Here is a 17,671-nt window from a genome sequence, read left to right as displayed (position 1 = left end):
CTTTGATTCCGCGAAAATTTCATGACAAAATAAAAGACGAAATTATCCATGCGTTGATGTGTAAATTCGCGTTAATTATACATGTAGCACAAATGAAATGCCATCATGATTGGCACGAATGCCGGTAACGATTTCCGATAGGTGGAAACTTCTGGGCGTGGGATATTTTAATAAAAAAAAAAAAAAAAAGAAAAGAAAAAATCCGACGGATAAGAAGGTAAATTAGGTAAGTGGAGAGACGGCTTTGCCGAGAAAAAAAGAGAGAGAGAAGGAGAATGGAACAATTCTCCGGGTGGTGCTGGCGCGGCGTCTGTTCCTTCTCGTTGTTCGTCTTAAATTTGGACGGAGGCGCGCGATGAGCCTTCGTCCAAACTCTCCTGGTTCTTACGACTGATTAATAGACCTACCGAGGTCTGAGCCCGCAGACGCGAAAGGTGAAGGCAAATAAATCAGATCTTTCCGTCCAGATGGAGTTCTTTATTCTTCTTACGATTTTCTTCTTTCTTCCTCGCGCGCGCTTGAATGATTATATTCTTAAAAAGATGATATTTTTTTCTTTTTTATGTCTTCTAATATTTTACATCCTCACGTCTCGTTAAAAATTTCTCACCAAAGTCAGTCTCGTTTTACAATCGTTTTTTCATTAACGGAAAATATTCCTTCCGCATTCTTGAAAATCGAATAAAGTTTTTTTTTTTTTTCACGCGATCTAAAATTCTTTCCACATGTTATTAAAATCGATTTGAAATTTGACAAATTCAATTGCGTCTTTTCGTGCAAACAGATTTATCCAATTTAAACAAATTTGCTCGTGCAAATAATTTGCGCGCGTTTTTGCTTGAAAAATCTGATCAATTTTTCACACACATATTTCTCGCCGCATAAAAATCTAATCTATATTAAAATCAGAGGAATTCTCGAACACACGTTCGCGTATGTATATCCCCCAGTATTAGCAGCAAAATGATGAAATAAGCATGATCATTGCGCGCGCACTTTCCGTTTGAAATTCTATGATTCTATGATTCTATGATTCTCTCTATGGCTCTCTCTCTCTTTTCCGTCCCATGTTGGCAACCTGCATAAAATGCTGAATTGGCGCCATTCGCGCGTCCAATTTATTATCCGCGCGCCGCCATCTGCCCCCTCCTCTCCCAGACGAATCTCAACCGCAGGCGCAGTCGTCGCTCCTTTTCTCTATCAATCGTCAATCCAGATTTTCAAATTGTGAAATCCTCTCGTTCGCACATTTCTCCTCTCTTGCGAATATGAGCGTCCGGCACGGGGAATTCGACCGGCAATATTCACCCTCGTGACGGGGATGTAGAGGGAGAAGCGGCGTATCTGGGGATCGTTTGTCAATGCACTCGGGACATTATGCGATAGCGCGGAAGATCTACGACCGATAAAAAAAACAAAAAAAAAAAAAAAAAAAAAACCATGCTGAATTTCTAAGCGCGTCGAATTCATCAACGACCGCGACACGCGTGAGGTACTTTCTCATCTTTTGTACAGAACTCTGGCTGCGATTCGCGACTCCGATATGATTGCGCGGCTTATCGAATGATGATTTCGAATCTCTCTCGGAGAGAAATGCCATTAGAAAAAAGAATTAAATCGTAGACCGTAGATATCATCGGCGTTAATATAATTCAAACTAAACATATCTAACGTTTCTCTCTCGGGAACACCGCGACATTCACGCGAGACGGTTTTTCGTCTTAATGTCGTGAAATATAAATTCACAATGGTCGCGCACGTCGCTTCGCATGATGGAACGCGATTACTCGAATTTACGAGCTTCTGTCGCTCGTCGCGGTTTAGCCATATTGTTGTTCGTGGTCGCGGGGGATCACCCGAACGTGTCAAGAATCCCGTCGCAAAGCCGCGCAACTACGAAAGCGTTAGCGGCAACATTCCGGACAGTAAAAACGGCAAGTTAATATCCGAAAACTCGGATTTTCTTCTTTGCCAGCAAATCCCCGGCAGTGTACGAGGCGGAGGATACCTAGCGCGAGCTCCCGGGCGGTGGTCGGACTTCCGTAAAGCTCCCAAAACACTAAAAGGAACTCCGTTATTTTCAAAGTTTTAATGCTCGGAGTCCAGATCTCCCCGCTCCACGCGCGCGCTCCTCCTCGCTCGTCTTTTCTCTCTTCCCCCTATCTCTAGGGTTTTTCGTCCCTCCAGAGAAGTGTCGCGAGAGAACGCGCGATAAAGATAAATAAGAAACAGAAAAAAGAGAGAGAGAGAGAGAGAGAGAGAGAGAGAAATAGAGAGAGAATTGGAGATAAAACAAAGAGTTAGAGACACATCTCCTTCGGACGATAACACATACAAAGTAACCGAAGCGCGGTCGCGCCGCGCGCCGCTCTTTCTTTCGAGTTTCCTCGAACACGAGTGTCTAGAGTGCAACGTCACTTCCGGTAGCGCGGAAACTCATTTTCCGCATCGGCGATCCTCGAAATTGTCGCGATGCGTAGCGCGGAGAACGACGAGACGGACAACTAACTAACCTTCCCACATCTCCTCGCGTTTTCGACGTGACGACTCCGGTCGTTTTGTGTTACCGGCTAAAGTTCATAAAAATTCATGAAACGAGTTTTTATGCATCGGGCCGAGAGGTCCAGACCGCGGAATTTCGACGGACGTGTTTGCAGCGCGGGGAAAGGGAAGGGAGAACGAAAAAAAAAAAAAAAAAGAAAAAAAGAAGAAAGAAACGACAATCACACTTAGTCGGCGGATTATACACGCGGACGCAGCATCAATCTCTTTTCTTCATTTATCTACTCATCCCTTTTCCCAGAATTAATTCATCATGCAGTTTGCGATTTGAATATTTGAATATTGTAAGCATCGTGCGCGCGCTTCTGAATTTACTCTTTCACAGAATACATCGCGGTATATCATCAAAAAAAAAAAAAAAAAAATGTTACAAGAGATATTTCGCTTTTCGCATTAAAAACGAAAACAAAAATATAAAGTTGAAATGTTTCACGAATTAAAATACGTGAAAAATCTCGTGCGCGCAAACTATTATACTTTCTGAAAGAATGACAGAAAAAGTTTTTTAAGTGGAATCATTTCTCGCTTGATGGAGGCTACAAGATTTTTAAAGAACTTGGCGGCGCAGAAGTTTATAGCCGCCTCGCTATGGAAATCAGGTCATTTATCTGTTCTTTAATTCCCAGAAAGATCCGATAAGGACGTCAAGAGTGAGGACTAACCTTCATAAATCGAAATGATTTCTGTTCCCGGAGAACGCGCGAGCGCGCGTGCTTGTATATATATATATATGTACTATATATATCACGTGTGTTCTGTAAATTCCGGTAATGCCGCGGAGGAACCGTTAGTCAAATCGAATCTGATCGCGTTACTTTCACAATCGCGTACACGACCTCCGGGCGCTGTTATTCTTGTCGCGGCTCGCGTCTTATCGATATCTCTGACCCCGATAAATCGAGAGCAAAGATCCTCCGTCTCTTCCTCCCGTCTCTTCCGCGAGATTCCACGCTCTCTCGGTGACTGAAATTCGCATGTGGCCATACAACACACGCAAGCGCGCGCGCATACACACACACACACACACATGCACACACACATGCGCGAGCGGTAAATCAGCGCGAAAAGCCATTTGGAAAAAAGAGTATCGCGAAGAATTATCGTTGCCGCGCACGTTCCGCACACTCGATTTAAAAACAGATAAAAAAATATTTTTTCGATATCGCGCGCGACGCCGTCGCCACATTTTCTGCGTGTGATTAAAAAAAAAACCTTGAAAGCTCATATCTACTTTGTAAAAATCTCGTAACCATTTTGTAAAAACCGTATTTTAATCGAGCTGACGTAGCGTACGCGCGCTGGTTGTCGGCGCGAAAAGCCAATTAAAACGTATGTATCGCGAACTCCGTTTGAAAAATTATCGTTGACAACACATGCGTTCAAATATTCTCTTCTGTGCAATTTAGTAAATAGAAAAATAGTTTCTTTTTTTGCTTTTTTTTTTTTTTTTTTTTTGACATCGGTCTATAGCACACTCGCCACTCTGTTTGTGAGATTCCCGTTGAAAAAAACCCGTGTATTACTGTTTACTGTTTTTTGAAAAATCTTTCAAGTTCTGAGCATTCAATCGAACGGAAAGAGTAAATATACGTTTCGCTAATGAAAAAATATGAAAGCAACAGACAAACGTAAAATTACAATTCTTGTGCGTAGTTTTTTTCTCACATGCTGATTTCCGCATAAACCTCATATTTATCGCGACATGCGCGGAGAAAAAAGTTAAAATCAATTTTAATCCTCTCTTTTTATCTATCCATCTATATATCTCTCTCTTTCTCTCTCTCTCTCTCTCTCTCGATTTCTCTCTTTCGGCGAGCCGCCAAGTTTTTAATATTCGGTTTAAATGCAGCGGATATTTTGCCGCTCTTTTCATTCATCCGATACTTTTAATACATTCGTGTGTCGTGAGTCAGACAAAACCCCGCTAAAAGCGGGAGAGAAAAATGGGATATCTATATTGGCAGGCATCTAATTATTACCTTTCATATTCTATGTTTTTTTCGTTGAAATACGCTACGCTTCACCGATCCCATCGCCGAATATCGAAAAAAAAAAAAAAAAAAAAAAAAAACTAAAAAGTTCGTTAAATGAAAATTCCTTCATTATATATGAATCACTTTGTGATTTCGTTCGCGTTGCTTTTATTCGCGCGGAGCATTTTGAATAGAATATATACGTTTTAACTAAGCGGAGTAAAACAACTACACGAACTTAATGCACTTAATTATTCTCTTGTACTATGTGATAATGAGGTTAATGCACTCATTAAAAAAAGCACGGTATTACATTCTCGCGCGAACTTACGGAAATCGAAGGATTTGCCTCGCTCTTCGGAAAACTTATATTCGCTGAAAAATTGCATTGAACAAAACAACAGTTCGGGAGAGAGGAATAAAAGTACAGCGCGCGCTGGAGAATCTTTTTCTTTTTCTTCTCAAATTGAGTGCTTTCAGCGTGCCATTTTGTGCCGTGCTGTAACAAAATTTCTTGTCGCAAAGTGCCCCGTACGTTAAGACCGCGGGGCGGGTGCCGGGACTGACTTTGTAGATAGTCACACACAAGGCACTTAGTCGTGTGGCAGCGAATGTGGAAAAAGAGCGGAGCGGAGCGAAAGGCGCAATTAACAAGTTTTTTAATATTTAGTTCCTCGTACGCTAACACAATCAATTTCCTTTTATAAATAAAAAAACACATAGCTCATTTTTCACGAGTGTGCCAGATGAAACGGAGTTTGAAATTAGCCGCGACGCGGCGGCGAGTCGCGAAAAGAGCAATATAAAGTAGGTACTTGTTATATGTGAGGTGCGCGACGAATCGTTAAAAATGAGAACAAGTATAAAAGCAGAATAATTTATAATATAAAATGTACCAGAGAGAAAGAGAGAGAGAGCGTTGAAAATATTACATATATCTTCTTTTGTGGTATAAAGAGAAGGAACAAACTTTATTTCGTTTCTATAGGGAACCATCAACGGCGCGCGCGTTTTTTTACTTTTTCATTCAAATACTCATTTAATCGACATAGCGCGATTTTATTTTATTTCATTTTTTATTTTATTAAGAAGATGGCTTTTGTGTAAAAATGTGCAATAGACATTTCCTCGTCAATGGTTTACAAGATGCTATTATCCCGCTTACCTCGTCTGGCATTACCATCGTCAAAGAAAATGTATATAGTATAATACGGCGCGCGCGCGCGCGGCGGTCTAGGGCTTTACGTAATATTACTACGATACTGTGTCAGGCGAAGAGGAGAGAAGAATCGGGGCAGAGGACGGAGGCGGAATATAGTGGGAAGCGACGTGGAAGTCACGTAGGCCGCTTTGGTCCGACGATGATGACGGAGACCGTTGCTGCTGTTGTAGCAGTCGTCGAGACATCGAATTATCGCGAAGTTTCCGACAGCGGCGGAATACGAATGAATGTGCTGAGAAGCGCGCGCGGGTAACATCGGCGGCGAATGGACATCCAGGCGGAAAATAGCTCGCGATCCCGGGAGAATGCCGGCTTCTCTTTATTCTACCTCGTGGAAACTCTATCGCTAATCGGCCAACGAGACTCTCTCACGAATATTAACTTCCGACCACCCCACCACCGCGATCGAGAGAGGAATCGCACGAAAGTGCAATACCGATACATATCGTCTAGCCCGCAATTTCTAATACTTTTTATTTTATCGCTAAACGTCGCGTCAGAGATGGTTTCTGGTAGAAAGTATGCAGTTTGCAGAGATCCCCGTCGCATTCTTTTCGAGAAAATCAATATTTCTTCTTTGCTTCGAGAATTTTCTTGCTTGAAAATTTTAATAAATTTTCTTAAAACAATAATAATTTATTAAATAAAAGAGAAGCAGAAATTGCAGAAAGTAGATACTTTCCAAGCGTATCCACTTTTACGTATAGTGAGTGACCTGGAGCCTCAGTAGATATTTCAAGAAATATTATCGCGCAAGGTTACTCCGCCAAACGAGGAGAAATTTTACGACAAAGAGACGACGCGTGTTGCCGCACATAAGCGTAACATAACGCGCGAAGCTACGTGGCAAGCGAGCATACGAGACTCAAAGCGCGGAGGAAACCGCCGCGTGGGTGCAACGATTGGATTAATTTATCGCTCGACGGTCGTCATCCAAGCCTCCTTCCGAAGAGATCCGAAAAGAGAATGCTTTCTATTGTCAAATATAGGACGCGAGATTGTAACACACAAAATAAAACAATAAAATATAAAAATAATAACAAAACAACAATAATAATATGTAACAATAAATCTATCGAGTAATCTACGGTGTAAGAGATGCGATAAATCATGCAATAAAATTCAAAAACAAACATTATGCGCTCGATAGAATAAAACGCAAAACGATGCGCGCGCGACTCGTATCTGATTTTGCATCGTGAAAATGATATGAGCGCGAGGATATACTCGGGGAATAACGTTCGCGCGTATGCTCTCGCGAAGTAATTTAATGGCATAATATCGTTCGAGAGAGTGTTTTTATACCGAGCCTTTTAAAAACACTAATTGTGATACACAAAAATCGAATAATTATCGCTCGAATTATTCGCGGAATTTTCTCGACGAAAATGTTCTTCTTGTCGCGAGACACGTGATCGCGCGCGCTTGTGAATTCAGCGCCGCGTCTCTTTTCGGTCGTTCACATTTCTCTCACAACGCTTCTTCGAAACGACATACCCTCGCGATCCCGCGCCGCGTGAGCGTGCGTGCGCAAGAAACACGCGTTATCGTAATCTGCTTTCCGTGCGTATCGTCTTCGTGCTCTTCTCTCTCTCTCTCTCTCTCTCTCTCAGGCACGTGTGGTGCCAGCATAACATAATCTTTGCCTCATCTTTCCGATCACGTTGAAGTCGGGAGAGAAAAAGAAAGAAAAAAAAAAAGGAATTTGAAAGAAATCGGACGCGTCCGCGTGTTATTCGACGCTCTCCCCGAGATTGAAAATTCCGTTTCGCTATTCCGTTCGTCACCACGCGCGTTCCGTCAATTCAAGATGCGGAAGAGGAATCTCCTGTAATTTACAAATTTCGGTGGACTCTCTCGACCGTCGAGATTACATCGATTACTTCGTGCGCACGCAAAATCGACGATTTTGCTTTTTTTTTTTTTTTTTTTTTTAAACAAATATATTAGAGTCGGTACGAGCCAATATGTCGGACGGTATACGCGTAAATGTATACTTTTGTTTTAAACGTGTAAATTAACACACACGGAGATTCGAATCAAATTCAATTCGAAAATTCGAAATACACGGGATGCTTGGTTTTCATCTCACACATATGTAAAATATTTAATTTATCTTTCTAAAAATATATAATATTTGCACACGCGGCACGCACGTCTGGCGTATTGGTTCGTATCGACCCCGATATTTAATTGAACATTTTCACGAGCTTTATAATTTGTTGTCACGACGTTTAATTACGATCATTATTTAAAACAAACAACGCCGCAGAGTTATTTGGGCGGGGGGAAAGGAAGGAGGGAAACTATTTTTTTTTCTTTTTTTTTTTGGTCAATCCGGCGGTTAGTCAATTACGGAGACTTCTCCCGTGTTTCATCTCTGTGTTTCATTCCGATTAATATTACGCAATAGTGCAATTGCTGCCGCATGAGTCGGCAAGTAATTACCGATTATTTCGACAAATTAGATAGTTCTCCGGGCGCGGCAAGCAGCGCTAGCCCCGTATTTTCCCCGCCCCGTACGTCGAAAACCCGGTCGGGGATGACTTTCGACCGTTACATCACTCGATTACGCATATTAAAGTGACGGATCGAACGGCGGTAAACAACGCAATGCGAAACAACCGGGTGCTGATGCACTCGCTTGCCTCTGCCGCAGCTGCTGCTGCTGCTCCCGCCGATACTACTACATTTGATCCGATATCGCATTTCATCCAATTACGGGAGCGCACTCTAATTTACACCTCTCTGTGTGTCCTCCTCCGGCAAAGCCAACAAAAACCGTTCTTGCGGGAGGTTCGCGAAATGAACTATCGATTTTGCATTAGTTATATGGCGCGGTCGCGCGAACGATGCGTTGCGTTTTGATGGGCGCGTGTGTTCTGGTAAACAGCGAGAATAGATAGATCGGAAGGGATAGGTGGCCACACACATTTACCGGATATAATTCCAAAGCTTGATCAATATCAATTCGTCCTTGATATATATTATTTATATAATACACGTAGGTACGTGATCTGATTAATTCTCGGAAATTAATTTTTACTTTCGAAATCGGTCACTACGATTTAACGTATCAATTAATTCAGTACAAATTATGCCGGAGTTTACAAATTGTAGATATATACTCGGGTCTCGCTTAAGTGTTAGCACAACGAGAGTGTGTGAACACACGCATCGCTCTCGCGTACCCTCGACCATTCATTACAGCTTCCTCGACGGGTTTTATTTCGCATCGGGTCGGATGCTTCACGCGAAATATCGCGCGGCGGGATTGGCAAGTTTCCTGTGCGAATTAAAGCACGGCGTGCCAAGTTCAACCGGACGTGCGTGAACAAACAGAGATAACTGTATCGATGCTCGAGCAAAAGCCAGGGGGAAGAGGGAAGAGGCACACAGCGCGGCAGAAATTACACGCGGGGAGGAGGAAGAGGAAAAGCAGCAGGAGGAGGAGGAGGAGGAGGAGGAAGAGGGTGGTGTACACGGAGAGGTGCTGTCGGTGAGATAATATTTATTATCCCGCGGCGTCGTTACCGTCAACGATTATACGGCCGTTAAAATCCGAAATTACGAGCCCGGGGCCTTCGGTATGGAGGAAAACAGGAACTGTATGCTCCCGGTAATGGAATGCGCCAAGTTAAATTGGTGGTGCAAAAGCAACGCGAAACGTTTTTCCATCCGGCGAGCACCGCGGGAGAGAGAAATAAAACTACTTTCACTCTCTCCCCTCCTCCCTCTTCTCTCCGTCCACGCTCGCATGCAAAACGATCGGCGAAATGGCGTGTTTACCGCCCCGATAAATCGATACGTTGATTGCTACGTTGATTAATACGCGGTGCACCCGCGGAATCCGCGGTTTTAACTTCAACGCTCGCTTCTTTCTCGACGGGAAGTTTGGTATCCACTTTTTCACTGCGCCTGTTTGTGCTATTATTATTTGGCGCCGCGCCGAATCCCCGTGTTCACACAGCGGCACGGATATTATACGGTGGATAATTTAAATCGCACGTAAATAAATCCGAGGATTTTTTTCGAGAAGTTTGTTGTTCCACGTCTAAAAGGCGCTTGCGCGGCGCTTACATTATAAATAAAAGCACGTACCTCGCTTTTGTGACCGTCTAGATATTTTCCTCCCTTCCCCGCGCCGCTTCCAAAAAGAGAACGGGGGAGTCCTGAAAGAGAAAAAGAAAAAAATCGCACACAATGTCGTTGTCTGTTCTCGCTTTCTTCTCCGCTGCGCTGGTACAACAATTAATTATCGAATTCGAAAGCTCTGCTCTTGGCGCGCGTTATTCTTCAATTAATGAGAACCAAACGAGTAGATTGAATACACGACATGTAAGATTTGCATATCGGGGGGTTTTTTTTTTTTCTCGTAACAAATGGGGGAAGAGCAACGGAACCTGTCGGGCGTAACGCCCCACTCCCGAATAAAAAGCAAATTATCCCAATACATTCAAGGAAATCCCCTAAGCGCCTCTCTCTCTCTCTCTCGACAAAAACGACGCACGTGCGCTTCTAATTACTTTTTCGCGAGCACCGTCATGGTTCCGTGTGCAGAATATCCTTCTTTTCTCCCTTTCGCTACGTTTTGTTTTCCCCTCCCACAGACAGAAACGCGACGTTCACGCGGACATTAGAATTCCCGCGCGATAAGATTGCGCGCGCTTATTCATCGGGACCGCGCGCGACTAAAATCGACGCGGAAGAACGCGTCAGTACAAAACGCAAGTTAGGGGATAGAGGTGCGTCTGCCTGCCACCGTCGTATAACACGTATCTAGGTGGTAAAGAAGAAAGGAAAAAGAGGGCAAAAAGAACGGGAGGGTGGAACTCGGGTGGGAAGAACATTTGTCAATGTTGCACCCCTTACCTTGGCCAGAACGAAAGAGAGAGAGAGAGAGAGGAAAGAAAAAACGAGAGAAGAAGAGCAAGAGAGAGAGAGAGAGAGAGAGAGAGAGACGGAGAGAGGGAGAGAAAACATACGACGGTTATATACACGCGAACGGTGTGTACGCGCGCACTCCACGTACGGTACAGGGCTTTTCAACGAGGTCCCTTGAAATATGGGATCCGCTGGACAAAGCGGGACCCTCTCTCCACCTCTCTTTCTCTCCGTCGGTCCCGCGGGACCTCCTGATAACCCTCGAAAGTGAATGTAGTCTGGCGCTCAGGCATAGGACCGGGAAGAGAGAAAGAGCAAAACATCGCGTGTGTGTTTCAGCGCAACGCTGCGCGGCGCAGCAGCCTCCGGGGACCAGTCAGCGGCGGCCGGCGTCGACCGGATGTGATATATACCGCGCGTCTGGTTCTCTCACTATTTTTCCGCGGCAATCGGTTACCTCCATGGGAAATTAACCGCCGTTTCCTCTCTTTTCTTTCACCGATTCCAAGTAGCCGCCGCGCCGAGGCGCAAGGGGATGGAATCTCTATATCGCCACCGATATGCGACCGGACGGTGGGCGTCACAATGGCCGCGGCCTTTGTTTCCGGCCATTGTCAATACCTGGCGGTTAAGCCCGCAGCCTAACAGGCCGCGCAAATCGGATCCAAGCGTGTGTGCCAACAATGAACGCTATTTGGCCACTAATTTAGCGCGCCGTTTCCCGTCGTCGTTACGCGCCATCGCGAAAACCGGAGTTATGTCCAAGTTTCAGACCACTTTTGGATGACAATGCGCGCGATTGTATACGATGTTTTGTACAAACGCGTTTTTTTTTTCGCGTTCTTTTCGACGAGAGCGCGCGCGGATTTCTCATCAAAACGGAAAAGAACTTAATTACCGAACAAATTCCCGCGGGTTCGACATCGGCGCCTCGATCGAACGAGTTTTGTCTGCGCACGGAGAAAAAAAAAAGAGTTTTCCCATCGCGAAACTTTGAAGAGAATCGCTGATTTACAGAAACTTCCGCGCTGCGCGCGAAACGATAACATCGGGACGTTTTTCCAATTGCGTTTGCCTTTTGACGCACCCCCACGATTCGGCCGACAGAATTTTACAACTGTATAAATACGTCGGCGTCGTCAAGCGCGAGAACGTTTCGCGAGCTTCTCTTTCCGCTTCTTTTCGTTTTTCTTTCTCTTTTTTTCCGCCGTTCGTTTGCTCCCGGAGCGAAGGAACGACGAAGGCCGGGGGGGGGGGGGGGCGAAAAAGGAGGCATTTTCTCTGTTGCAAGATTTACGACGTCCAAGTATCGACGAGAGGGCGAGCGAGCGAGCGAGCGCGCCACGAGCGCAAGCTTCGAGGAGTTTTCCAGTCTGAATTGCCGGAAAATCGACGGTGACGCCGACGAAGAGAGTGTCCCTGTATCTATTTTCCGTCCGTTCGTTCGTTCGTTCGTTCGTTCGTTCGTTCGTTCCTTCCTCCGTTCACAAGCGCGCGGCGAAGTTAATTTTTAAAGTTCCAGACGAACGAAACGAGCCGGAGGGCTCACAAGCTCGTGCTCGATTTCACGGGAGGAGCGGGATTATTGATTGTTCGCGATCGCTCGCCCGATTCGAAACTCCGGAAGGCAAAGACCCGTGGCGATTTCGAATCAAGACGGTACGTGCTTGTAAAGATGATGGGGAATAAATAAATTCTCACAATGCGCACGTAAATTGCAGCGCATATTATTAAAATATTAGTGACAAAAAAAAAAAAAAAAAAAACAGCGTACATATAAAACTTTTATCAGAGATATTGCTGTTTGAAAACCGGAAAGAGAGAGAGAGAGAGAGAGCTCTGATATTCATTGACGAACGAATAAATATTCTTTTAAAACGACCACTTTTACATACTGAAGAGTTGTTTCCACGTTTACATAAAAAAGAGTTGTTGTAATTAACGTAATGCAATGAATGCACGTTTCTGATTAACATAATGAATCATTAATAGAGATCTCGTTAACATCAAGCGCGGAGAATTATTTCCAAGATAAATTTGCACATGTCAGGGAAGGAGTGAGAAGAGAGGAAAAGAGCAAACTCATGCTCGTCATATTCAGAGTGAAAGGCATATCAAAAGTTCGACGAACACGTGCGCAATTTTTTTTTTAAGGTTACAGGGGATCTGAATAACCCGATATATATCATGCGCATATCCGTGCTCCGTGCGCGCGTATTCATACGCGGTTATGAGGGAGGGGAAGAAAATCCGCGGCTATTCGCTACGATTAAGCTCACATTTCCGCTTCTCTTTCCCGTCGGGAGCTTGTAAACCGAGGTTAATTTTAAAAAGCTCCCGTCGACCAAATCACTCGAGCCCTTCTTCGTTTCGCAACCCCCGGGTCTTCCTAAAAGCTCGATTTCACGTTAGAATTATCGATTGCACGCGATCGAGTTTCGTCCACAGAGAGAGAGAGAGAGAGAGAGAGAGAGAAAGCAAGGAACTCCGGGCTTATATACGATTACAAGAAGGCAGAAGGAGCGGAGAATGACAAAGATGATAGAGAAGAGGACGAGAGAGAAAGAGAGAGAGAGAGAAGGAGACAGAAACGACGACGAAGAGATTGAACGCGAACGAGAGCTCGAGCACGTTTACAAGACGCGACGAACTTTATTTACTTGAAACTTGAGCTCTCGATCTTGCTACAGTCTACTTACTTGGCAATGCCAAGTAAGAACAATCGTTTTATATTACAATAAATATTAATTACGACAGGATTTTTCGCGCGCGCGCGCGGAAAGAGGCTTCATCGCGTATTATTTAATAAATTCATCTACATCCGTTCCATCTAAGTAAGCCGCGATCGATTTTTATCATCGTTCCCAAGTTGTTCTTCAAGAAAGAGAAAGAGAGAAAAAACGCCACGTGCTCCGGAAGGATAATGCCGAGGACTTCGCTATCAGGATCAAGCGCGACGATGGATTTACGGTGCTCGAGTGGTCCTTTACGGTCGAGCTAGCAGGGTCTGTCTAGGATGCTGCTGAGCCCAGGCGCCGTGGATTGTTCAGCTAGTGTCACGAGAAGCGATTTAAGCTCGATCCTAGCCGTGGATTACCGCGAGATCCTTCGACCCGGACTGAAGCGAGTTAGGATTACAGACCCTCGTTTGATGCTAAACTCGATCCACACGCTCGACTCCTATCAACGGACAGTGCCGATTACCTCCGCGCCATTTTGCGTTCTTCGCGCGTCATTTAAGTACGTCTGCGTACGACCGCTGATTTATTTTGCGCGCGCGACGATGCGAATAAAACATTTCGCAGATGTATTATTAAATTTGTTTAATTTTAACAAAAACAATTTTTGTTGCAATCAAATTGAAATTTCTTTCGAAGTTATACTTTTTGCTTGCAAAAGATCGACGTAAGATGGTTATCGGTTTAACGTCAAAAATTTCTTCAATTTTTCGCGACGAGCCGTCTGTAAGTGAAAAAACGTCTGCGGCGGAAAAAATGATTCTGGCGAATTGAGTTACTTTATATATATAAATGGAATGTCTGCTTTTTCTTCTAACTCACCTTCAGTTCGCGTGCGCGAGAGAAAGAGAGTTTTCGCGCGGCAATATTTTATCTATCCACTTCACCTTTTTCGAAACCGTGTAATATCATGCGTCAAGAATAAATCGCGAGTATTACGGTACACCGCGATGAAAAAGAAAAAAAAAAAAAAAGAAGCCGATGAGGAGAAATTCAGCAATCAAGCCTGAAAATCTCCCGGGCAAATATTTTCATTTGTTCGTGAGTGGTGGCCGGAAATTGGGGCGGTTGAATAATGACTGCGTGGATCAGGCAAACGCGAGGAAAAATAAATATCCGCAAAAGAATGGATAGGCGGAGAGAGAGAGAGAGATAGATAGATAGAGATAGAGAGAGGGAGAGAAAGAAAAAAGAAAGATTCGAGAAGTAAAAGAGCGAAAAAAAAAAAGATCAGACTTCCATTTGTATGTACAAATGAGGTAGACGTATGAAATAGGAAAAATGAAAAAGGCAAACTCGTCCAGCCATAAATCGCGTATATTGTGTGGGATTGCCGTTCAGAGGCAAGAAATAAAATTCAGAGCTCTCTCCGAATACTTTATGGATTTTAATACATCACGTAATTACCGTTTGTTGAAATTTCCACCGCTCTCATTCTGTTCGTCTTTGCGCGAGAAAAACCTACCTGTGATTCCCTACCCTATGATCGTGAAACGATTTATTTTGCCGTCGTGGCAATTAATTAAGTTGCCGCACGTCTCTCTCTCTCGCTCCTCTTCCTCTCTTTCTCTCTCTCTCTCTCTCTCTCTCTCTCTCTCTCGCTCACTCACTCACTCAGTCTCTAGACGTCGTGCAATTTAACGAAGGTCCCCAGCGACTGGAAGCTAGCTCGTGAGCCAGCAACGAAATTATTGTCGCTCGCACGACGAATTTCATCGGTCGCGTCTAATTGGGAAAACGACGTGGCGAAACAATGTGGCAACGAATACAACGGGTCTCTCCGTAAATTGTACCTCAATCGGTTTCCCATATGCGTAAACTGTGCGCGGCGTCAAACCGAAATTACCGCGCGGACGCGAGTATCGCGGCGCGCGATGCGTCGGTACGCCAAACTTTCCCGGAATGTGAAGTTAAATAAGCACCGCGCGATAACAAGGGTGTAACGTGTTTCGACAATTCGGTGATTTTAAATTACGATTTTAATCAGTCGAGAGAGAGAAAGAGAGAGAGAAAGAGAGAAACGAGAAAGAGAGAGAGTACCGTTGATTAAAAGCACTGATAGAGTTTTCAAGTTACTGGAGAACAAAGTTATCGGCCGCGACCGACAACCGCTCGCGCGCTAAGGATTTTTAAACACAACGCGCCTGCGATAAAGTATTTTCACTGTCGATTTTCCCGGTACCGGCCAATAAGAGCGAAAGGTTTATCGTTTATCGAGATAGATAGAGAGAGAGAGAGAGAGAGAGAGAGAGAGAGAGAGAGAGAGAGAGAGAGAGAGAACAAGTCAGATAATTTAAAGTGGTGCACCCACGGTAAACGGGGGCAAACGACTTTATCGGGATAGAAGATCCCTCCTCCTTCTCCATCTCATTTGCATCAGAATCGGTTGCGCTATAAATATCCGTATAATTCTCAAGATCGCAGTCGGGTCGGGAAGGGGGTGATTAATTCGCTACACGCGCGCATCCGCGTGCAAAGTGCACACGATGCGTCCTGACGTGCGGTAAATAAGTGGGGCCAACGCCTCCCCAACCCCCGTTGCGCGCGTGAGACGTGCCTCACGCGCTGGATCGCGAACTAATTAAAATACTTCGCTTACGTCGCAAAGTGTGAAAGGTAAATAATATGCAACGTTACACGCGGGAAGAATGGGAAGAGACACACAATATGTTGCGCCCCTAATTATATTCAACATTAAAAAGACATTTATCTCCGCGGCGTTTTAATTAAAATCGTTGATCGCATTTCGCGCGAAAAACAAGATGAGATGTAATGAAACGCGTAATAACGGAAGCCTGTCCGCGCACGTGTATACACGCGAAATGTAAAAGCGAGATTTTTTCAAGCGTAATTGTGCAACACAAGGTCGGAGCGAAGCTCCGTGGCTTAATTATCGCGGAGAAATTGAAAGAGAGGAAAAGAGAGAGAGAGAAAGAGAGAGAAAGATTTTCTTCTTCGTAAATGTGAAGAGAAATGAGATGGCGAGTGCAATTGGTGGCGTCGATGAATCTGTCAAAAAGCGCAAGTTTGCAACATTGCGGTAGCCACTTTAGAAAGAAAGATAAAACAAAAGCACGCAGAAGTAGCGGCAAACACAGTAGTGGTGGGTGCACGTTGCGTCGCAGTGGTCTCCAAACCGCAGATGGAGGTTCCACACTTCCCACGCGCCTTCTCTCCCGCAGAGGTTGAGAGAGCAAGAGACCGGAGTCGCATATTTCATTCCGAGCAAGGTCCACGTGGACACCATTCTTATTGCCCCCTGGAACCGACGAAATATTGGAAAACTTCGGGAAGAAACTTATTCCGCTGTTTTCTCCGTGTTCGCGCACGGAAGAGAACGGTTCATCAGCGAAGCGCCGTCGCTTTGCGAAATCGGTAATATCGCGCGCGTCTTGCTAAAGCACGGGATGTTTGAGTTCCGAAGTAGATCCTCTCTCTCTCTCTCCCTCTCTCGTTCTTTTTGAGAAAGTCATAAAATAAAGAACAAATTTCTGCGAAGGAAACTTGTTTTATCTAAAAATAAAACTTCGACTCTCGACAACGCAGTTGCTCGTAACTTGATTTTTAACATATTCTGAAAACACGCCTCTGCTGCAATATCCCGTATAGATGTGATTTCTTATTATGATTCATACTTTTTGTACGGACTAGCACAATACACGCTACGCGCACGCTATTGTTGTCTTTATTTTATCGTGTTGTGTCAGCAAACTTAACCCGTCACCGCGATGACAGCTAGTATATACGTCTTAAAAACCATATAATACACATGATGTACATATAAGAGATGTCAAAAATAAGTAAAATCACGTGTCTTTAAGAACGTGACTAAAGTAGCGACACGTGACAGGAAAAAAAATAAAACAAAAGAATATAATATATATTATATATATTATTCTATATTTATATATATAATATATATCTCGTAATCACGTAAAGTCAGTGTCCTCACCGCGCACGTGCGGCCGAGGTCAGTGACCCCCCCACCAAGGCCGCGCGGCCGCGGTCAGTGACCCTCCCTCACCAAGGCCGCGCGGCCGAGGTCAGTGACCCCGCCAAGGCCGCGCGGCCGAGGTCATTGACCCTCCCCCACCAAGGCCGCGCGGTCGAGGTCAGTGACCCCGCCGCGGTCACGCGACCGTGGTCAGTGACCCCGCTAAAGTCGCGCGGCCGAGGTCAGTGACCTAACTGTAGTATATATATAATATATATAATACAATATAAAGTAGAATATTAATATATAATAAATATATAATATATTATATAAATATATGTTATAAATATATATTATA

The 17,671-nt window shown here is 44.4% G+C and overlaps 1 protein-coding gene across 2 annotated transcripts in view; it reads right to left on the bottom strand.

The window, feature by feature from the left end:
• Nucleotides 1-17,671, bottom strand: part of LOC109852101 (prolyl 4-hydroxylase subunit alpha-2) — an 88,036-nt gene that overhangs the window by 52,461 nt on the left and 17,904 nt on the right. The window contains exon 2 of one of the 2 annotated variants that reach the window (XM_020422939.1): nt 9,859-9,929. The exons of the other annotated variant lie outside the window; for it this stretch is intronic. The gene's annotated coding sequence lies outside the window, so the exon portion shown is untranslated. The remainder of the gene's footprint in view (nt 1-9,858; nt 9,930-17,671) is intronic. 2 annotated transcript variants of the gene reach the window in all.

This window comes from Pseudomyrmex gracilis, unplaced genomic scaffold, assembly GCF_002006095.1.
Source record: "Pseudomyrmex gracilis isolate BER0280 unplaced genomic scaffold, ASM200609v1 scaffold_24, whole genome shotgun sequence".
Lineage (NCBI taxonomy): Eukaryota > Metazoa > Arthropoda > Insecta > Hymenoptera > Formicidae > Pseudomyrmex > Pseudomyrmex gracilis.
The sequence above is the reverse complement of the archived record's forward strand: the minus strand, read 5'-3'. Positions and strand labels throughout refer to the sequence as shown.